This window comes from Callionymus lyra, chromosome 15, assembly GCF_982586985.1.
Source record: "Callionymus lyra chromosome 15, fCalLyr1.hap1.1, whole genome shotgun sequence".
Classification (NCBI taxonomy): domain Eukaryota; kingdom Metazoa; phylum Chordata; class Actinopteri; order Syngnathiformes; family Callionymidae; genus Callionymus; species Callionymus lyra.
In genome coordinates this window covers 9,710,049-9,724,006 of record NC_141832.1, presented here as the reverse complement: position 1 = coordinate 9,724,006, position 13,958 = coordinate 9,710,049, and the positions used below count along the sequence as shown (strand labels likewise).

The 13,958-nt window shown below is 38.9% G+C and overlaps 1 protein-coding gene across 1 annotated transcript in view; it reads left to right on the top strand.

Annotated features, from left to right (window-relative positions):
* The window catches only part of pitpnc1a (phosphatidylinositol transfer protein cytoplasmic 1a), a 57,129-nt gene that overhangs the window by 1,392 nt on the left and 41,779 nt on the right, over positions 1-13,958 (top strand). The gene's annotated exons all lie outside the window — the stretch shown is intronic.

Here is a 13,958-nt window from a genome sequence, read left to right as displayed (position 1 = left end):
ACATTGTCTTTTGTTTGTTTGTTTTGGAAAGTCATGCTACTGCAGATTTTATAGTTAGTTTTAGTATTTTTAGTATTTTTAGGCTAAAGTACTTTTAAACTATTCACTTTAGTCATATGACAACTTCTTACTTTGACATATCCATTAATTATTATTAAAAATTGAATTTTTTTTATGATATACTATATATTTTGTTTGTTTATGTTTTTAGAAATCATGATTCTTGGTTGTTTTACTAGCTAGCTTAGCTAGCCGATAACTAGCTAGCACATTCACAAACAAAATATATACATAAAAGGTGATATTGATAGAGATTTATACCTGAGAAGGGACATTGTCTTTTGTTGGTTTGCTTTGGAAAGTCATGCTACTGCAGATTTTATAGTTAGTTTTAGTATTTATTTTGTATTTCTAGGCTTAAAATACTTTTGAACCATTCACTTTAGTCATGTTACAACTTCTTACTCTGACATATTCATTAATTATTATCAGAAATTGCATTATTTTTACAATTTCCGATACATCTTTTGTTTTTTTTAAATCATGAGTCTTAGTTGTTTTACAGCCGATAACTAGCTAGCAGATGTTTTTTTAGGTGAAATTTGCCCAGGAAATTACATCGGAAAATAAATATAAAAGAGGATGTTGATAGACATTTATACCCGAGCAACGACATTATCTATTGTTGGTTTGTTTTGGAAAGTGGAAGAATCCAATACCGACTTGATTGTGTTTTCCCTGTTCATGCTACTATAGATTTTCTAGTTATTTTTAGGAATGTTTTGAGGCTAAAAATACTTTTGATCCATTTACATTAGTCATATGACAACTTCTTACTGACATATTCATTTATTAGTATAAAAAAATGCATTCATTACATGATATACTTTACATTTTTTTATTTATGTTTTTAGAAATCATGATTCTTTGTTGTTTTACTGGCAATCTTAGCTAGCCAATAACTAGCTAGCAGATAACGTTTGAAGTGAAGCGTACCACCACATTCACACACAAAATATATACATAGAGATTATTTTGATTATTACAGGGATATACTTGGAATAAACCAATTTGATTATTTTACCTGCAAGTTTCACTGGCCCAGCTTTGCTAGCCGATAACTAGCTAGTAAATAACTTTGAGGTGAAATTTGCCTAGGAATTTACACTGAAAAATATATACATCAAAGATAATATTAATATGGATTTACAGCCGAGAAAGGTGTTTTCAAATGCAAAGCAAAAGTGCCAATCTGATACCAATTTGATTGTGTTTTACCAGTTAAATTGGAATATTTCTAGTCTAAAAATACTTTTATTCAACTTCTTACTCAGATATACTGTATATTCATAAATTATTATCAAAATTAAGTTCATATATATTTGATCATTTTATACTGTAATACAACCACACAAAAAATGCCTTTAAATCACTGGCAGTAACGTCAGTTTGTTTTAAGAAATCAAGATTCTTTCATGTTTAACCTGACAATTTAACTGACCTAAAGCTATGAAATGTAACATTCTATTAACAAAAAACAACAACTGGGTACATTTATTGACAGAGATTTATGCCTGAAAAAGGAAATTATTATTATTATTTTATTTTTATTTTTTTACGTGCTTAGCGGAAATGGCACTGGTTTCGTAGAAAGGCTCTAGAATTGTCAACATCTACACGATATAAAACAAATTACAATCGACCAATGAGGCGTGTTTTTTTTTGGTCATGTGACGCAGCACTAGAGCCTTACAGACTTACAAGCCTGTAATGTCAATAAAGTTTTGAGACTTTGATGACAGTGACGACTCACAAACTTTAATGAACGATCTGTGAAACATTACAACAAGTTCAACAATTGCATTCAAAAATAAATGTTTGTTTTCTTTACTGATACAGGGTTTTAAATACTCGTAAATTATAAAATAAATATAGTGCTGCTTCCTAGTATTACCCTGCAGCCGAGTAATACTGTGGTGACTGTCGTGAGGCTTTGTGGTTTAATAATAATAATAATAATAATAATAATCTCTATTTATATAGCGCCTTTCTAGACCAGTAACAACATTATTGTCCGATTTTTGAGCTGTGTAAATGGGTTTGAGCTCAGTACGTAAACGCAAAGTTAAATATGTAAGGATTTTAAAGGGGCACTGTTTGAATAAAATTAAAGTATTTTAAGTGCACATTATAGTGTGAAAAATATGTTTCGTTAGTACTGTGATTTATCTTTTAAGTTGGCTATAATTTAGTCCCTAATCGAAGTGGCTCTACAAGAATAAATCAATCTTCTCTGATTACTACTGGAAGGGCTTTGCTTTAATGGGATTTAGGAGACAGAACCCTCTGGTGGTTATATAGCGTAGATACCGATCACACTCCTGTGTATTAATTAAATTGGACTTGTAGGTCTAATCTTACAGATGCTGCTGCAGTGGCTTATTAATGATGTTTCATTTCAGTTGTAATTTGTGTTGTTTTAGTTTTGTTCGGACCTGCTGCTGCGGCGCGTGTTCAGCTCGTCTTAATGACGCCGCGGTGAGCGACGGCAAAGATTTATTGCGGGTGAAGATAAACAGCACTTGTTTTATTAACCCTCGTCATACACTTTCAAACAAAGTGTTTTTTTTTTCACTCCACGAGCCGCTGTCTCCGTTAACGATCCCCCTAATAAATGCATGTGTAACCACGGCGATGCTCCGTAATCCAAATTGTGTCATCAGCGCGTTGTTTAAAAAAAAAAAACAACAGGCGAGCAAGAGAATCCAATTCTTTCGGGAGCGTATTGATTTTGTATCTTTTATGGTCGTCACCTCCTGGCAGCGCGGGTATTTTTTCCCAGAGTTTCATGTTTGTAATTACCCAGAATGCTTGCTTTATCACCTTTTTTTTTTCGTCCGTGGGGGGCAGATTGGATCTTCTGACCGTCCTTATAGCCCCGGAGACGCTAGGTCGGTTAAAGGCTATCACATCTGTTGACGCCGCCGCGAGTAATTGAACCCGCGCTGATTTATTGAGCCGTCGCCTGCTTGACCGAAGAACAATTGTTAATCATTGATATGAGCTGCTGGTGTGTTACGTCGCATAAAATGTCGCACAAAATGAACTGAATCACGAGAGTTTTGAGCAACATTGTTGTTGTGAGAGCAATTTGCTTTAAAGCACTGAAGCGTGTGCGTGTAGTAGAGTTTTGATTTCATAGTGTAGTTTTATAGCAGCAGGAAACTGATGCAGTTTCACCTCATAGAGTCTTAAATGGCCGATTCTGCTTCTCTAGTCTTGAACAAAATTCCCATTTCAACGAACCACACCATATCTGGTAGATCTCGTGCTCCTCGGATTTAAGGAATGCTATTGGGCTTGAGATGGGGGGGTTCTCGGCATGAACGAAAAGCAATAAATTTCATGACCCAGAATGGGAAATCCATTCGACAGATTGATCCATTTTTCAATATAATCAAGATCAATATGACGCAACCTCAAGTGGAAAACACGGTGTGTTCATTTTCTTGATTTAAATGCTTAGAATGCAAATTATATTGATCGTGCTGTCGCTTCATGTTACTGCACATGTACAGTTAGCTTGGTGTATTTGTAGCTGTTCAAAACTAAAAACACTTCCAGGTGCATGTTGGGTTTAGGTGGATGGTGGGTTCGGGTGGATGGTGGGTTCGGGTGGATGTTGGGTTCGGGTGGATGTTGGGTTCGGGTGGATGTTGGGTTTGGGTGGATGTAGGGTTTGGGTGGATGTAGGGTTCGGGTGGATGTTGGGTTCGGGTGGATGTTGGGTTCGGGTGGATGTTGGGTTTGGGTGGATGTAGGGTTCGGGTGGATGTAGGGTTCGGGTGGATGTTGGGTTTGGGTGGATGTAGGGTTTGGGTGGATGTAGGGTTCGGGTGGATGTTGGGTTCGGGTGGATGTTGGGTTCGGGTGGATGTTGGGTTCGGGTGGATGTAGGGTTTGGGTGGTTGTTGGGTTCGGTTGGATGTTGGGTTCGGGTGGATGTTGGGTTTGGGTGGATGTAGGGTTTGGGTGGATGTTTGGTTCGGGTGGATGTTGGGTTTCTTCTGGATGTAGGGTTCGGGTGGTTGTTGGGTTCGGTTGGATGTTGGGTTTGGGTGGATGTTGGGTTCGGGTGGATGTAGGGTTCGGGTGGATGTTTTGTTCGAGTGGATGTAGGGTTCGGTTGGATGTTTGGTTCGGGTGGATGTTGGGTTCACATGGATTTATGGTTCAGGTGTTTTTTGGGTTCAGGTGGATGTTGGGTTCAGCTACTAGATAGATGTGAGATCCAGGTTAGTTGTAGGTTTGAGTTGTTTTTTTGGTTTAATCAATATCATAAGTAGATACATTACTACACATCCTGTGAAGGAAACTCATTCATAATTTGACTGTGTACTTGACAAAGACATACGTCGCCCTGAAACTCAAGATTACAACCAAGATCTGGGATCTTTGAACTCTCTACCTTAAAAGGAGGGGGGGGGGGACAATCTCATTCCCTTCAAGGTCATCTCACCCACGAACATTATCCTTCAAATATTATTTGGGCCCTGAAGCAACCAGGTACTTCAAAGTGTCAAGATAAGACCTCGAGGTCACCGAATTCAAAGCCATTTCCACGACATCACGAGGCCCCGGTTCCTCACGACAGGAGTCCTGGTCCGACTCATGTGAAAGTGCGTCTCGCCCTCGGGATCTCCAGGCCTTTCACGACACCGGACAGTGGAGCAGACGAAACACGCCGAGCACGATCTGACATCGACGAGCGACGCGATGCATCCTCCACGCCGATGAACTTTGAAGTAGGCTCGCGGTACCGGAGAGTAATCATTTCTCGCAAATCCCAGGGATACGTCGAGACAACACGTTTTACATTCTCTCCTCTCACTTCGTATCCATCGGAGTAGAAGCAGAAGAACCTGTTGCTGTGGTTTCCATCATCATCAAAGTTTGAACTCGCACTTAATTATCCGTCGAGCTCGGATCAGAGAATCTTTTTTTTGTGGACCTCAAACGCACGTATATATACAGTATATAATATATATTTCTCGCCTCCCACTACCGAGTGTAAAGTTCTCTGACAATAAAGCATTGTTTAATTAACACAAAAGTGTTACGGCTTGTGTTCATGGAAACTAGACGAGATGATGTTTTTAGTAGCAGATTCGTGTTGATCAAACATTATCCAACATTATTGATCTCCTGATCGGTTCATTAGTTCAAACCCAGTGGAAAGCATTAATATGTTTGAATCTCTATGACATTTTGTGCGACGCTCATTACTGGATTGAAACCAGTGAACAGGGGTTAATGAAGTGAGCGGTGGCGGTGGAAGGCCACGAATGCGCTCTGATTGGTCGATGGGTTTATATTCAACCCCCTCCCTGTCACCCTCCGACGCCTTTTCTTTATGAGCGCAGGAATCCTTGCCTGGGCGATATTTCAGGCTTTCAGCTCGGATTAGCGAAGCAGCCGAGAGCCATGAGATGCTCTTACATGTCACGTACATGATTGCGGTCGAAACCCACCGCGTTCCTGTCACTTCCCGTTCGTCTCCGCGTCGGGGCTGCTGTGTGGTTCGGTCGCCACGGCAACGGATGCGTTCGTATAAAATCCGGCACACTTTGATTTAATCAGTTCAAATGTGGCTCGAGAAGTACATCAGGGCGACGGTTCCTTCCCCCGTCTTTTTCCTTTTGATTATTTCCGAGTGCAGGAGCCGAGGTAGCGAATACATTTTCGACAGGGACCATATTTAATACTGTGTTTTAAAAGAACAATAATGATTTAAGCTATGTACATTTTTGCAAAAATTTATTCAACAATAAACATTCATTTTAATTTGAAAAATTATTCTCTAATAATAAAAAGTTCTAAAGTATGAAATGATATAAACATTTTAAAGTTTTTATGCTTTATAGGGAAGTTTTAGGCAGATGAGTGTAGTGTATTTGCAAGAATCTAGTGATACGATGCGCATCACCATACAGGGGTAACCATATAATATGTTGCAATATTGCGCTACTATAGGATTGAGGATATATTTGTAGTATTGTCCAATACTTGACTCTGGTGTTGCAGAATTTACAGACCACATGGAACTGCTTTCATTTGTTTTGAAACCAAAATATGGCCAAACATCAGCTTTAAAGGCTGCTTGAGTCCACTGTATCCTCTCGTCCTCAGTCATCACCAGGATTTTCCTTGTTTCTTTGAGCTGCGGGTGACATAATGACTGCTACCATCTAGTGGCCCCAGTTTTAATTGCAACACAAAAATGAACATTGGCAAGTATTCGGCGATACGTATCGATATTTGGGGGCAATTGTACTGTAGTAACAAGTATATATGTGTAGTATTGTTGAGTACTTGACTCTGGTGTTGCAGAATTTACAGACCACATTGACGAAGTCGTAACTGCTTTCATTTGTTTTCAAACCAAAATATGTCCTAAAAGCTGCTGGAGTCACTGTATCCTCTCGTCCTCAGTCATTGCTAGGCTCTCACACGGTTTCATTGTAACATTATTTTATTATTTGTTTTAACTGCGGATGATGTAATGGCTTCTGCCATCTAGTGTCATAAGTTTAATTGCAACACAAAAATGACTGGCATGATTATTGGCATGTAAATTGAAAATAAAAAATGTAATTTAAAAATATTTTATACACACATTTTTTTGAACATAAAAGAACTATGATGAAAACTAAAATGTGATCCGAAAGCCAAATAAAAGTCTAGACAGTGCTTTTGAATAATGATATATGTTGACTTCAAACTATCCATCCATGCTTCGTTATAAAGTTCTTACTCTATAAAGTTCCGGGCAAACGAGAGGTTACAAGAGCAGAGTCCATTATGACGTAATAATGGCTAAACTCCTCCTCCAGCCAGCTGTAATCACGCCCTGCTTTGTTTGTAAAACAAGTCCCTTGGAGGTAGAGACTTCCGAGGTTGATGACATGCGGTGACAAACCTCGACGTTTGACCAATCGCAGCAGAGTGGGCGTGGTTATAAACAAGATTTTAGCTTAAGAAAAAACAATAAACAAAAGCGTTTTTGAAGTGGGCGGGGCTTAAGATAATTTTCTAATATAAATATTTAAATGAAAAGAGTTTTGAACAAACACACACTGATGATACAATAGAGTCACACATCTATTTAACACACACTTGGATAAACACAATAGTTGAACTTTAAGTATAATTAGGTGTTTTTTGTCTAAATCTTCAAGTCATTTAGCTTGAAATAGCCAGAAATTGCTCAACATTCAATAGAACACTAATTCAATAAAACCAATTTACCTCCAAATAAAGACGATGTTCTCACCAAGGTCACCTTGTACAAGCTTTTTATTCAGTCAAGGTTTTTTTTCCTTGATATGTTTAAACTTTTGTGTTGAGAGTGTGTCACTTATTGACATTTTGTTCAGACAGTGACTGGCTGGTGTCTAACACCGCGGCCTCCTGTGTGATGGACCAGTAGTGTACAGTCCAGAAGCCCCGGCAGGAAATACCCTTCAAGAGTCAGACTCTGCTGCTGACAGCTTCTGACACGGGGGGCGTCCGATACCCTTGAATTCTTGTGAGCGATGTGTACTTCGAGGCAGGAGGAAAAAGTGTGGCGAGGTCAAATTGTGGTGTCGGCACATGAGCGGCAACGTCCACCACGACGTCATAGTATTAATGTCCCGACAAGTGCTGAGGGTCACCGGTGGTCTATTTATAGCACGGAAACGTGGGCTAAATAAAGATCAGGAACAGTTGGCGGTCGGACTCGGGGCCCACTGAGCAGGCGGGCGAGGAATGACGTCCTGAAGAGATGGTTTATGTCTAGGTGAGGGTGACACAGGGAAAGTATTGAGGTGCACGACTGGGAGAAGTTAGGACTCGAAGACTCTATTCAGAAGACTCTGGCATTACAGGTTGAACAGCGCACAAGACTCTGGACGAAGTCGTATCCTCTCGTCCTCAGTCATCGCCCAGATATCGCGGGAATTCATTGTTCCTTTAGCTGTGGACGAAGTAATGACTGCTGCCATCTAGAGGCCGGAAATTTAATTGTAACACAAAAATGAATACGTTGTGAATATTTGCATCTTAATTGTACCCTGAATATAATTGTAATTCATTATTATTTTATTTTAAACACACTTTATTGAACTCAAAAAAGAACTATGGTTAAAAAATAAATAAATGTTTGTTTTTTAATTTAAAAAATGTATCCAGTTTTTGTCAATATTATTAAAGAATCATGGAAAAATTAATATTGCAATATATCACCGTATCCATATTTTGTAACATCCCTAATTATGTACATTTAAAAAGAAAAAGGAAAACTTTATTTCCTAAACACGTTATTGAAATATAAAATATGAAAGAACTATGGTGAGAAAAAAATGATGAGGCAAAACCTTAATTGAAAAAATAGCTGTATAGTGAAAATGAAATATTGCAATATATCACCATATAGGTATTTGAATTATTTCATTTTATACACACTTTAACTAAATATAAATAATTAAAGAACTATGATTAGAAATATGTTATTTTATTTATTTTTTTATTGCCAAAAAATAAAGAAAAATAATGTTTGATGGATGGATGGATGGATACGTAAATCGATTGATGGATGGATGGATGGATGGATAGATAGATGCAGAGATGATTTGATAGATGGATAAATAGATGCGGAGATAGATAGATGGGTATGCAGATGGATGGATGGATGGATAGATGCGTAGATAAATGGATAGATACGTAGATGGATGATAGATATGGATGGATGGATGGATGGATAGATACGTAGATTGATGGATGGATATATAGATGGATGGATGGATAGATGCGTAGATTGATGGATGGATATATAGATGGATGGATGGATTGATAAGTAGATAAATGGATGGATATATAGATGGATGGATGGATAGATACGTAGATTGATGGATGGATATATAGATGGATGGATGGATAGATACGTAGATTGATGGATGGATATATAGATGGATGGATGGATTGATACGTAGATAAATGGATGGATATATAGATGGATGGATGGATTGATACGTAGATAAATGGATGGATATATAGATGGATGGATGGATAGATACGTAGATTGATGGATGGATATATAGATGGATGGATGGATTGATACGTAGATAAATGGATGGATATATAGATGGATGGATGGATTGATACGTAGATAAATGGATGGATATATAGATGGATGGATGGATTGATACGTAGATAGGTGGATGGATATATAGATGGATGGATGGATAGATACGTAGATAGATGGATGAATATATAGATGGATGGATGGATTGATACGTAGATAAATGGATGGATATATAGATGGATGGATGGATAGATACGTAGATAGGTGGATGGATATATAGATGGATGGATGGATAGAAAAGTAGATAGGTGGATGGATATATAGATGGATGGATGGATTGATACGTAGATAGGTGGATGGATATATAGATGGATGGATGGATAGATACGTAGATAGATGGATGGATATATAGATGGATGGATGGATAGATACGTAGATAGGTGGATGGATATATAGATGGATGGATGGATAGATACGTAGATAGGTGGATGGATATATAGATGGATGGATGGATAGATGCATAGATAAATGGATTGATAGATACGAAGATGGATGGAGGGATAGTAATATATTGCCGATGAATATCGATACAGTATAGTGATTTTTTTTTTCTCTCTCAATATATCACTGTATCGATATCGAACACTGCTACTTATGTACATTTTATTTTTTACCGTGACAAAAAAAAGCTATGATAGCCGAAAAACATTAATTAAAAAAAAACAGCGCTTGGTTTCTCTAAGCTTCTTATTATAACAGCTCATAATTGCAGTGTCGCCAGCATTAATGTTTTATCAGCCAGAACTGGTTTAAGCGCTTCCTGCTGAGGGACAATATTAACACCCGAGGAGTGTCGATGTACTTACTGCATATTCTGCTTTATCAGTTGTGTGTGGAGCTCCTTGTCAATGGATCACATTAGCTTCGGCGTGAGGTGGAGAAGGTGGAAAGGGTGCTGAAATTCAAGAGTAAAATATTAAACACGATGATTGTTTAATAAATAATACGCCGAAGTCCACAAGAAATGGAGACTGAAAACAAGTTTAGATGAAAATATGTTTGGCACGTCTGCGAGGACTGGATGTGGAGCAGAAATAAAAGTACATTTTAGAGTACTCGCAGGAGCAATAGACTGATGAAAAATGAAGAAAGGTTTTTCACTTTCTTGCTCTGTGAACACAGCAGGGTGTGAACGTGAGACCATGAAAAATGAATGTGTGATGAAAGGGTTGGAATGGACGTGAGTTACACTATGATCATGTGACCTTGAGGAGCTTTTATGGCGTCTGCAGCTCACTTTCTGTTGCCTCAATACTTCTTTGAAGTCAATATTTGTCAAGCGAAAGTTTTGTTTTTTCATACGACACATTTTTCGTAGGTAGGTTGGATAGATGGATAAATAAATGGATGGATGTATGGATAGATTGATGGATGGATGGATGAATGGATATATAGATGGATGGATGGATGGATACGTAGAAGGATTGATGATTGGATGGATGGATACGTAGAAGGATGGATGATTGGATGGATGGATACGTAGAAGGATGGATGTGTAGATAGATGGATGGAAAGATGCGTAGATGGATGGATGGATGCGTAAATAGATTGATGGATGGATGGATGGATACGTAGATGGATAAAAGGATGGATAGATACGTAGATAGATGGATGTACAGATGCATAGATGATGGATGAATGGATGGATGGATGGATGCATAGATGGATGGATAGATATGTAGATGGAGGAGATAAAGGATGGATAGATACGTAGATGAATGGATGTATGGATGCGTAGATGGATGGATGGATGGATGCATGCATAGATAGATAGATGGATGGATAGATATGTAGATGGACAGATGAATAGATACCTAAATAGATGGATGGATGCTTAGATAGATTGATGGATGAATGGATGCTTGCTTAGATGGATGGATGAATAGATACGTAGATTGATGGATGGATGGATGGATACATGGATGGATGGATGGATACGTAAATAGATAGATGGATGGCTGGATGGATGGATAGACTAATGCATAGATGTGTAGATAGCTGGATTGATGGATACATAGATAGATGGATGGACGGATGGATAGATACATAGATAGTTGGATGGATGAATAGATGCGTAGATGGATGGATGGATAGATGAATAGATACTTGGATGGATGGATGGATGGATACATAGATTGATGGATGAATAGATATGTAGATGGATGGATGGATGGATGAATACATACGTGGATGGATGGATGGATGGATGGATAGATTAATGCGTAGATGGATTGATGGATGGATGGATAGATGCGTAGATGGATGGATAGATGCGTAGATGGATGGATGGATGGATGAATACATACGTGGATGGATGGATGGATGGATGGATTAATGCGTAGATGGATTGATGGATGGATCGATGGATAGATGCGTAGATAGATGTATGGAGGGATGAATAGATGGATGGATAGATACGTAGATGGATGGATGGATGGATGGATGGATGGATGGATGCGTAGATAGATGTATGGAGGGATGAATGGATAGAAACGTAGATGGATGGATAGATACGTAGATGGATGGATGGATGTGTGGATGGATGGATGGATGTGTAGATGGATGGATGGATGTGTAGATGGATGGATGGATGTGTGGATATACACAGTAAATAGTTACATAGAACTTAATTGATCAACACAGTTACAGAAACGGACAAAGAAAAGTCTATATTTTCTAACTGTACCTTCAGACACATCACTAGAGAACCATTCCTTCCATGACCTCAATCTTCTACCTTTAGTACGTCCTCCTTTCTTTTCACTTCACTCTCTCTCATCCAGTACCATTGATGTGATCAAGGCTCACGTTAATGTGTCATAAATTCATGTTTTCTAGAATCTTTTTTCACCATTTATACTATACATTTTCACTCATATGTGCATTATCATTGACAAAAACTCATTGCAATACAGTTTAATAACATTCATCAAAGACCCGGATATATATATTAACTATGGGTCACAGACTAGGACCTGATCACCATCACATCATCTTACGGAGCCAAAAAAATAAACAATTACTAAAATAACAACAAAACAAATAGACTTAATTCTCCTGTAAAGTTCCTGACACGGATCAAGCCGTTCCCTCTGGTTTCACGCCCTGACTGTCCGTCCGTCATCCATCCGTCTTCGCTCTCGCCGTCCGTCCACTTCCTGTCCAAACATGACAAGAGACCTGGTCCTCCAGGAACACATGAAGCTCCGTCAGTGTCCAGAGAGCAGCTGGAGACGAGTCTGTAACGCGATCACGACGAGTCGTAAACAGATTCATCGTGTGACGATAAGACGGACGCACCGGAATCTACCGCCGTTCGTGAGTCATCGAGCAAATCCCTTTGTTATTTATAAACGTATGGAAATAGAACTACAGACCGTAGTATACGTATCGCGATACAGGGTCAACCATACTATGTATATAGTATATAAACTGTAGTCACAAGGATACATTTGTAGTATTGTCGAGTGACTCTCGACCACATGTCTCTTGACAGCGTCGTAACTGAGAAATATGTACAAACCTCACTGTATCCTCTCGTCCTCAGTCATCACAAGGGCTGTGTCTCAAATCGCGCTCTTCTCCGAGTGCACAGTACACGGTAAGTCCATGCACGTACTTGCCCAGTGCGCAAATTTTCGACAGGGTAGTACTATCTTAAAGCAAACACTGTTGCTACACACTTACCCGAAATAACTCGACAGCTTCTTCTTCTACTACTTTTTAACGCCGTTGGAACCAAATATCTGACACTCGACCATTCGAAAGAAGTTATTAAGTTGTGTTTTATTTTCTAATTAGTGTTATTGTGTTGTTTTGTGGTAAAATTTGTGTTTTCTCAAGACATTTACGCCGGTATCTGCTCCAAAGACGTGTCGTCAGTGACGTAGCTTCACTTTTAAGCGTCAAATACGTCACTAAGATGGCGGCCGTTGAGGGCGGAAAGCGTCCATCGATCCACACTCAATTCTCCGGCCGTTTGAGTGCTCATTGCGCACTACATTTTAGCACACTGCTAATTGGGACACACTTGAAACACTCAAAATACTAAGTGTATTTGTGTGATTTGGGACACAGCGCTACACTCTCACAGGATTTCATTGTAGCTTTACCTGCGGAGGAAGTAACGACTGCTGCCATCTAGCGGCCGGAAGTTGAATTGCAACACAAAAATGAACAAACGCTCTGAATATTTGAATGTTGAATTATTTAATTTGAATTGTAAACCATAAAAATGGTAAAAAAAACAAAAAAAAACTTGTTGAATATCAATATAGTATCGTAAAAAAAGATTGCGATTAAAACCCTACTAGTAGTTACGACTACTTCCCTAATACTGTAGTTACGATTGTGAACGTCAAATAAATTACCTACACTGAGCAACGTATATCCTTCCATCTGGAACTCTGATTTCCTCCCACAGTCCAAAAAAAACCATGCAGTTTAATCGGTGGCTCTGGTTTTCGTCCGGTGGTTATCAGTTTATGGGATGTACAGGCCATGTTTCCAGGGCAGGGGAGTGACAAGATCTCGTGCTCGGAGATATTGTGAGATTGAATCGAGGGGATATTTAATGAACGGAGGGGAAAAGAAAACTGTCCGTTATCCGAACATCTATTTGTGACCTCCAGGAGGTCACATGGTTTTATGGAGGCCACCAATTTATCCAAGTTATGGTGTGTGTCTGTGGTTGTATTTTAGGAAACGGAAACCAAGACTACTTGCGACGTTTGTTCATTTTTGTGTTGCAATTAAACTGATGGTAGCCAGATGG